We start from the raw sequence: 6,424 nt of genomic DNA, 5'->3' as shown, positions 1-6,424 counted from the left end.
GAATGGAAAGAAAACAATTTTGGAACTCACTGGTGACGAAGATTATGGATATATTTTAGAAGTTGATCTTGAAATATCCAACAAATTTGCATGAACATCACAAAGATTTTACCTCTTGCTCCAGAACATTATAACAACAAACTTTGCACAACTCTTTTAAACAAAACAGAATATGTTGTTCATTCTAGAAATTTGAAATTCTATCTAGAACAAGGTGTATGATTTTAAAACATGTGAATAGGGTTTATTGCGTTTGATCAGAAACCTTTCATGAAAGAATATATCGATTTTAATACTAGTATGAGAACCAAGGCTATAAGTGACTTTGAGAAGGACTTTTATAAGCTTATGAACAACTCGGTTTTTTTGGAAAAATCGATGGAAAATGTAAGAAATAGATGTGATATTAAACTAGGAAACGAAGAATTTTCAATGAAACAAGCTAAGAAAACGAATTTCAAATGTTTCAATATCTTTGACGACAACTGTATAGCGAGTCACATGTACAAACAAAAGGTTAAATTTAACAAACCGATTTACATAGGATTTTCAGTTCTCGACCCTCTCAAAATTGCTAATGTACGAGTTTTTATTACAACAAATTAAGAAAGTTTTGATCCAGATTTGAATCTGTGTTACATGGATACAGACAGTTATTTCCTAGAATTGAAACGAGATCCTTTTAAAATTATTAAAGAAAATAATAGATGATTTCGATACGAGCGACTATCCAAAAGATGTTTTCACTACTAAAAATAAGAAGGTAATACGGAAATTCAAAGACGAATTGAACGGCGAGATATTAGAAGAATTTTTGTGGTTTAAGATCAAAGATGTACTCGTACAAATATCTAGACAAAAATCCAGTTAGGTGTAAAGGAATTAAGAGAAGCGTTGTAAATAAAACAATAAATATCGAAAACTTAAAGAGATGTTTGTTCGAAGATAAAGAAGAATTTAGGGAGATGACTGTAATAAAAAGCTATAAACATGAATTGTACACCGTCACTATAAAACAAGTTAGCACTGAACGCTAAAGATGATAAGAGAATCGTTCTAGAAAATAAGATCGATACAGTACCTTATGGCTATAAAAATGAAGCAAAATCTGATATATTAGATGAGTTAAATAAACTTGGAAACTTTGACATGTAAATGGAAGATGATTTGATTCACTGCCACAAATGCAAGAAAAAAACGAAAATATATAGATCCTAAAATCGTTCAAAACTCAAAACGGGTTGTATAGAATTGCAGCAAAATGTTCAAAATGTAAGACAAATAAGAGTAAATTTATAAAGAATCCAAATGAAAAACAAGTAAAGAAAGAATCTAAGAAATAAGGAAGAAATCGAGATTGAAGCTAGAGAAATTCATGCACCAGTACGAAAGAAGAAGTTTAAAAAGAGAAAATTATAACATTAGGAATTGACGATTTATGGGCAGCAGATTTAGTTATAATGTCTAACTATTCAGATCAAAATGATGGATTTAAGTATATGTTAAATGTTATTGATACTTTCTCAAAATATGCTTGGTCAAGAGCTATCAAAAGAAAAAACGGCAAGGATATTTCAAAAGCTTTCGAAGATATAGTAAAAGATGCCATAAGGATCAATCACAAACCTCCAAACTTACTTCATACAGATAAGGGTTTAGAGTTTAAAAATAAAGAATTTAACGATGTTTTTGAGAAAATACAACATTAAGATTTAATCATACTGAAAACGAAGAGAAATCAAGTATTGTAGAGAGATATAACAGAACTCAAAAATGAGGAGAATGAAAAGTAATTTTTGAGATTAATAAAAACTTTAAATGGATCGATATTCTTCAAGAAAATCGTAAAGAAATATAACGATACTGTTCATAGCACAATCAAAATGAAGCCTAAAGACGTAGATAAGGATGCAGAAAAGGAGTTTTTAGAGACCGTTTTCAAGTATGTTCCACCTGAAATTCACACGAAAACTAAATTTAAAATCAATGATCATGTAAGAATTGTTAGTAAAAAAACAACATTTTCGAACAAATATAAGAACAATTGGTCAAGAGAAATCTTTGTGATTTATCAAATTAATAACACAGATCCTGTAACTTATAGTATAAAAGATTTAAATAATGAAGAAATAACCGGAAAGTTTTATGAATATGAATTGAGAAAGTCAAAGATTTTTTCTATATAAATGGAGGCCCAAAATAAATGTTCAATGTGCAAAGAATTAAAAGGTTTTGAAGAATTTTATAAAGATAAGACTAGAAAAGATGGAATTATTTATAATTTGTAAAGATTGTTATAGGAAGTATCATAAAGAGCTGTATGATAAAATAGAAAAATTAACTTTGGAAGAGAAAGAATGTCTTAAATGTAAAGAAAACTAAAAAAAATTTCAGAGTTTAATAGTCATCACTATAGTAGAGATACGAAAGACTCATATTGTAAAGATTGTGTAAAGAAGAATCACCAATAGATTATATTATGAAGATACTCAATGTGAATGTGGAAGAACTATAAAATGGTTAAATAATTATCAAAAACATTTACAAAAACAAAATATCATAATTCAAGAGTTTAAACATTTTCATCGTGTCATAATTTGTTCTATATAAATGGAGTCTCAAAAGAAATGTACAAAGCGTCAAGAAGAGAATAGAAAAGACTGTTATTGTAAGGAATTATACGGTTAAAATGAACAAAATTAACTTTAGAAGAGAAAAAAGTGTTACTTTTGTAAAGAAATTAAAAATATTTCTGAATTTTAATAACTGGCAGTATAGTAAAGATAGAAAAGATGCTTTTTGCAAAGATTGTGCTAAAAAAATTTTCAGCGAAAGTTATAAAAAACGAAATGCCTTGTGAATATGAAAAAAAAAATTCTACGATGGTTACCTAGTTATGCTAAACATTTTACAAACAAAATATAATAAATCGAGAGTTTAATAAAATGTAGTAACATTTTCATCGTGTAATTTAGATATTCTATAAATCAGTCGAGATTCAGTCATATTTGTAGTAAAATGATTTCCGTTGTATAAAATATTCAAAGATTCTTTCATTTGGTTATACAGATTGATAGAATTTGGTTCGTCATCAATGAACAAAATCTCTAATTCAGGATAATTTATTTTTAGATGTTTTAATCGGTTTGGTATTTCTCGTTTCTGAGCTCTGATAAACGTAATAAGGATATTCCCACATGTGATTCTTCTTAATTAATACAAAAACATGGTGTTTCTTCTTATCAAAATCTTTACATACCATATCTCTCTTCATTAATTCCATTCGCAATTCTTGATTCTCTATTTTCAATGATTTCATTTCATCTTTAATTTGTAACTGTTTTTTATTTCATCTTTTAACTGCTTATTTTTCCGTTTTCAAGTTTGTACTCGCCATATTTTCTAATACTCGGTAAAACTTCTTTTGTAACCCAATTTTTGAAGATTTTTGCCTCTTTTTTATGTGATCTTAAAATTAAAGAATAAAGTCCAGATTCATTGATAAAAACAGTGTCAGGATGAAGATTGTTAAGGGGCCATTCGAATAGCCCCTTGTTTTTTAAGTAAAAATATTGAATTTTGTCATCATCTTCAACATTTAATTTAATTGCGTTTTTTGTTTTTTCATAACCTAATATTTCACAAACATCTTTAGCCTTAAACCAGATTACATTGTTTTCGTCAACAATCGTGCAAATGTCTTTATTATTGAATGTAAGTTGATTATTGAGTAGGTCTACAACTGACTCCATTTAGATAGAAAAGAAATTTAACTAGTAATTTTTATTTCAGTATAAAGTCCAGATTCATTGATAAAAACAGGGTCAGGATGAAGATTGTTAAGGGGTCTATGGGATAGACTCCTGTAATTTATACATTCAAAAGTTGTTTTCTTGAAAATTTGAAGGTAAGCTATTCAATAGCTCCCCTTGATTCATCATTCTTTCGACAATCTTAAATATATTTGTTGTTTTACTCTCATTATTTAATAAATTTCCCTCAGAGTCTTGTATAGTTAGAACGATTTTTTTGAATTCTTTTAATATTTTTTCTAATTGGAATATAAATCGATTTCATTTGGTTTTTCACTGATTTTTGATCCATAAGCAACATTTGGGAAAAAAGTGTACAAAATTTCAGATTCTTTGTGTAAATGTTCGGTATGATTTTCAAAACTAGGTTTCAACGAGATTGCAGTGCACTTCAATTACATCGAACGGTCTAAATATTTGGCGTTTTATTTCCTAAATATACCTGATTTGGCTCAATAGTTTCTTGAACAAACCCTAATAAATCTACAATAATTGCTGAATGAAAACATTATTCTTACTGGTGATTTTATTTGAATTTTATTAGAGAGATAATTTTTTTGCATTTCAAACTTGTTTTCGTCAAAGTTTAAAGATTTATCTGATTGTTTGAATGTTTTCCAGATAATTTTTAAGGGAATTTTTTATTTGATCGAAGGTATAATATCCTTTGTTTAAACCATAATATTTTGTTATGTTCTTCTCACTAAATCCTATACAATAAGGAGAACTTTCACTAATATTTATTACAAAATTGTCAGAATAAAAACCGCTTAAACCGATGAAATAATTTGATTCTTCCTCTAAATGAATAGGATGTTCCAAGTTTAAAAACTAATTTAGAGCTTTCTGAAGTCAACTTGAACAGCTTCATTTTCGCAAGCGTTGCTTCAAGATGAAAATCTTCTATTTAAATGGAGAAATTTTTAAAGCAAAAAGATCAGATAAAAACTTCAAACGTTTGAAGAAAATAAGAAAGATCAACCAATCAGATTGTTAATTGTTGGTTCAAATGGATGTGGAAAAACAACTTTATTATTGAATTTTATCTACAATAGGTTGATTCCTTATTCCAATTTGTATGTTTTAGTAAATCTTTTAGAACAAGACGTATACAAAAAAATTACAACAAAGATTCAAAAATATTGAGAAGAACTTAAGCAAAGAAATATCACATTTTTATAATGCTTCTGAGGACATAGTTCCGTTAAGCGAATGTAAACCCAATTCGTTAATCGTTTTTGATGATTGTATTTTGGAAAATCAGGACGTTATTAAGGAATATTTCGTAATGTCTCGTCACAAAAAACATATCTTGTATCTATCTTTCCCAATGCTTTTCAAAGGTTGATAAACAAGTTTATTAGAAATAATTTGAATATGTTGTGTGTTTTTAAGCAAGACGATCACTATTCGAGAAAGATTTTACAACAATTATGTGGGATCTGATATGAGTTTTAACCACTTAATGAATTATGTGATAAAATTTGGAAAGAAGACTATGGATTTTTAACAATTAATCTAACTTTGAAGCCTAAAAATGGTAAATATTTGAATACAATTTTCTGATATAAATGCTGCTTAGTGGTCTGACAAATTTTACTCGATAAAATATTTGTTACAATTATTTTTACATTATCTTTACTTTTTATTTACATTATGAAAACAACTGAAAAAACGGTAAATCTGTTCACGTTTTCACGCTTCGTGTTCACGTTTTACGTTACACGTTCACGTTTTCACGCTTCGTGTTCTCGTTTTTACGTTCCACGTTCACGTTTTTCGTTTCACGTTCACGTTTTACGTTCCACGTTTCGTGTTCTCGTTTCGTGTTCACGTTTCGTGTTCACGTTTTACGTTCCACGTTCACGTTTCAAAATTATTCTAATTAAATGGTGAACGTAAACTTCTGAAGAAGCGAAAAAAACTTGATCAAATCGAAAAGAAATTAATCAAAGAATTTAAAGAACAGATTCGAATTGATGAAAAAGAAACAAGAATTTATTCAAAAAATCAATCAACCTGTAACTTCTGCAATAAAAAATGTTGAGGGCAAAATTGAAAATGTTTTAAGCGATAATCAAAATTTTAATGAATTTGGTTCCAGTTGTACGACAGTTTGCCGATATTTTCGATTCCAGAATCTGAAGTAGAAGAGTTTGAATTGCCAAAATTACCATCTTCAACACCATTTAGACCTAGAATCATTGAAGACTCTACCATAGTTGAACCAATAAGTCCTGGAACAACGGATATAATAATTGGTAAAATTGGTAAAAAAATTCCTTCCTAGAGTAAAGATGATATAAATTTGGTTTGTATTGGGATAAAAAAAAGAAAAGTTTTATGATTGGAAATTTACCCGTTAATTTTGAACATAATGATATAATTATTGAAGATTAAAACATATAAAGGAACTCAAGGTTTATGGAGATTATTAACAGGCACTGATGTTCCAAAAGACGGTTTATATTCTGAAGAAGACTTGAAAAAGTATACAGAAATTTTATGGAAATCTGATTCAATTTACAAAAATAATGATCCATCAACTAAGAAACCAAAGTCAAGTAAAGGTAAAAAATATCTCAATTTGATTAAACCAATTTGGGAAAAAA

Source organism: Homalodisca vitripennis, unplaced genomic scaffold, assembly GCF_021130785.1.
Source record: "Homalodisca vitripennis isolate AUS2020 unplaced genomic scaffold, UT_GWSS_2.1 ScUCBcl_2032;HRSCAF=6388, whole genome shotgun sequence".
In the NCBI taxonomy this organism is placed as follows: domain Eukaryota; kingdom Metazoa; phylum Arthropoda; class Insecta; order Hemiptera; family Cicadellidae; genus Homalodisca; species Homalodisca vitripennis.
This window is presented reverse-complemented; position numbering follows the sequence as displayed.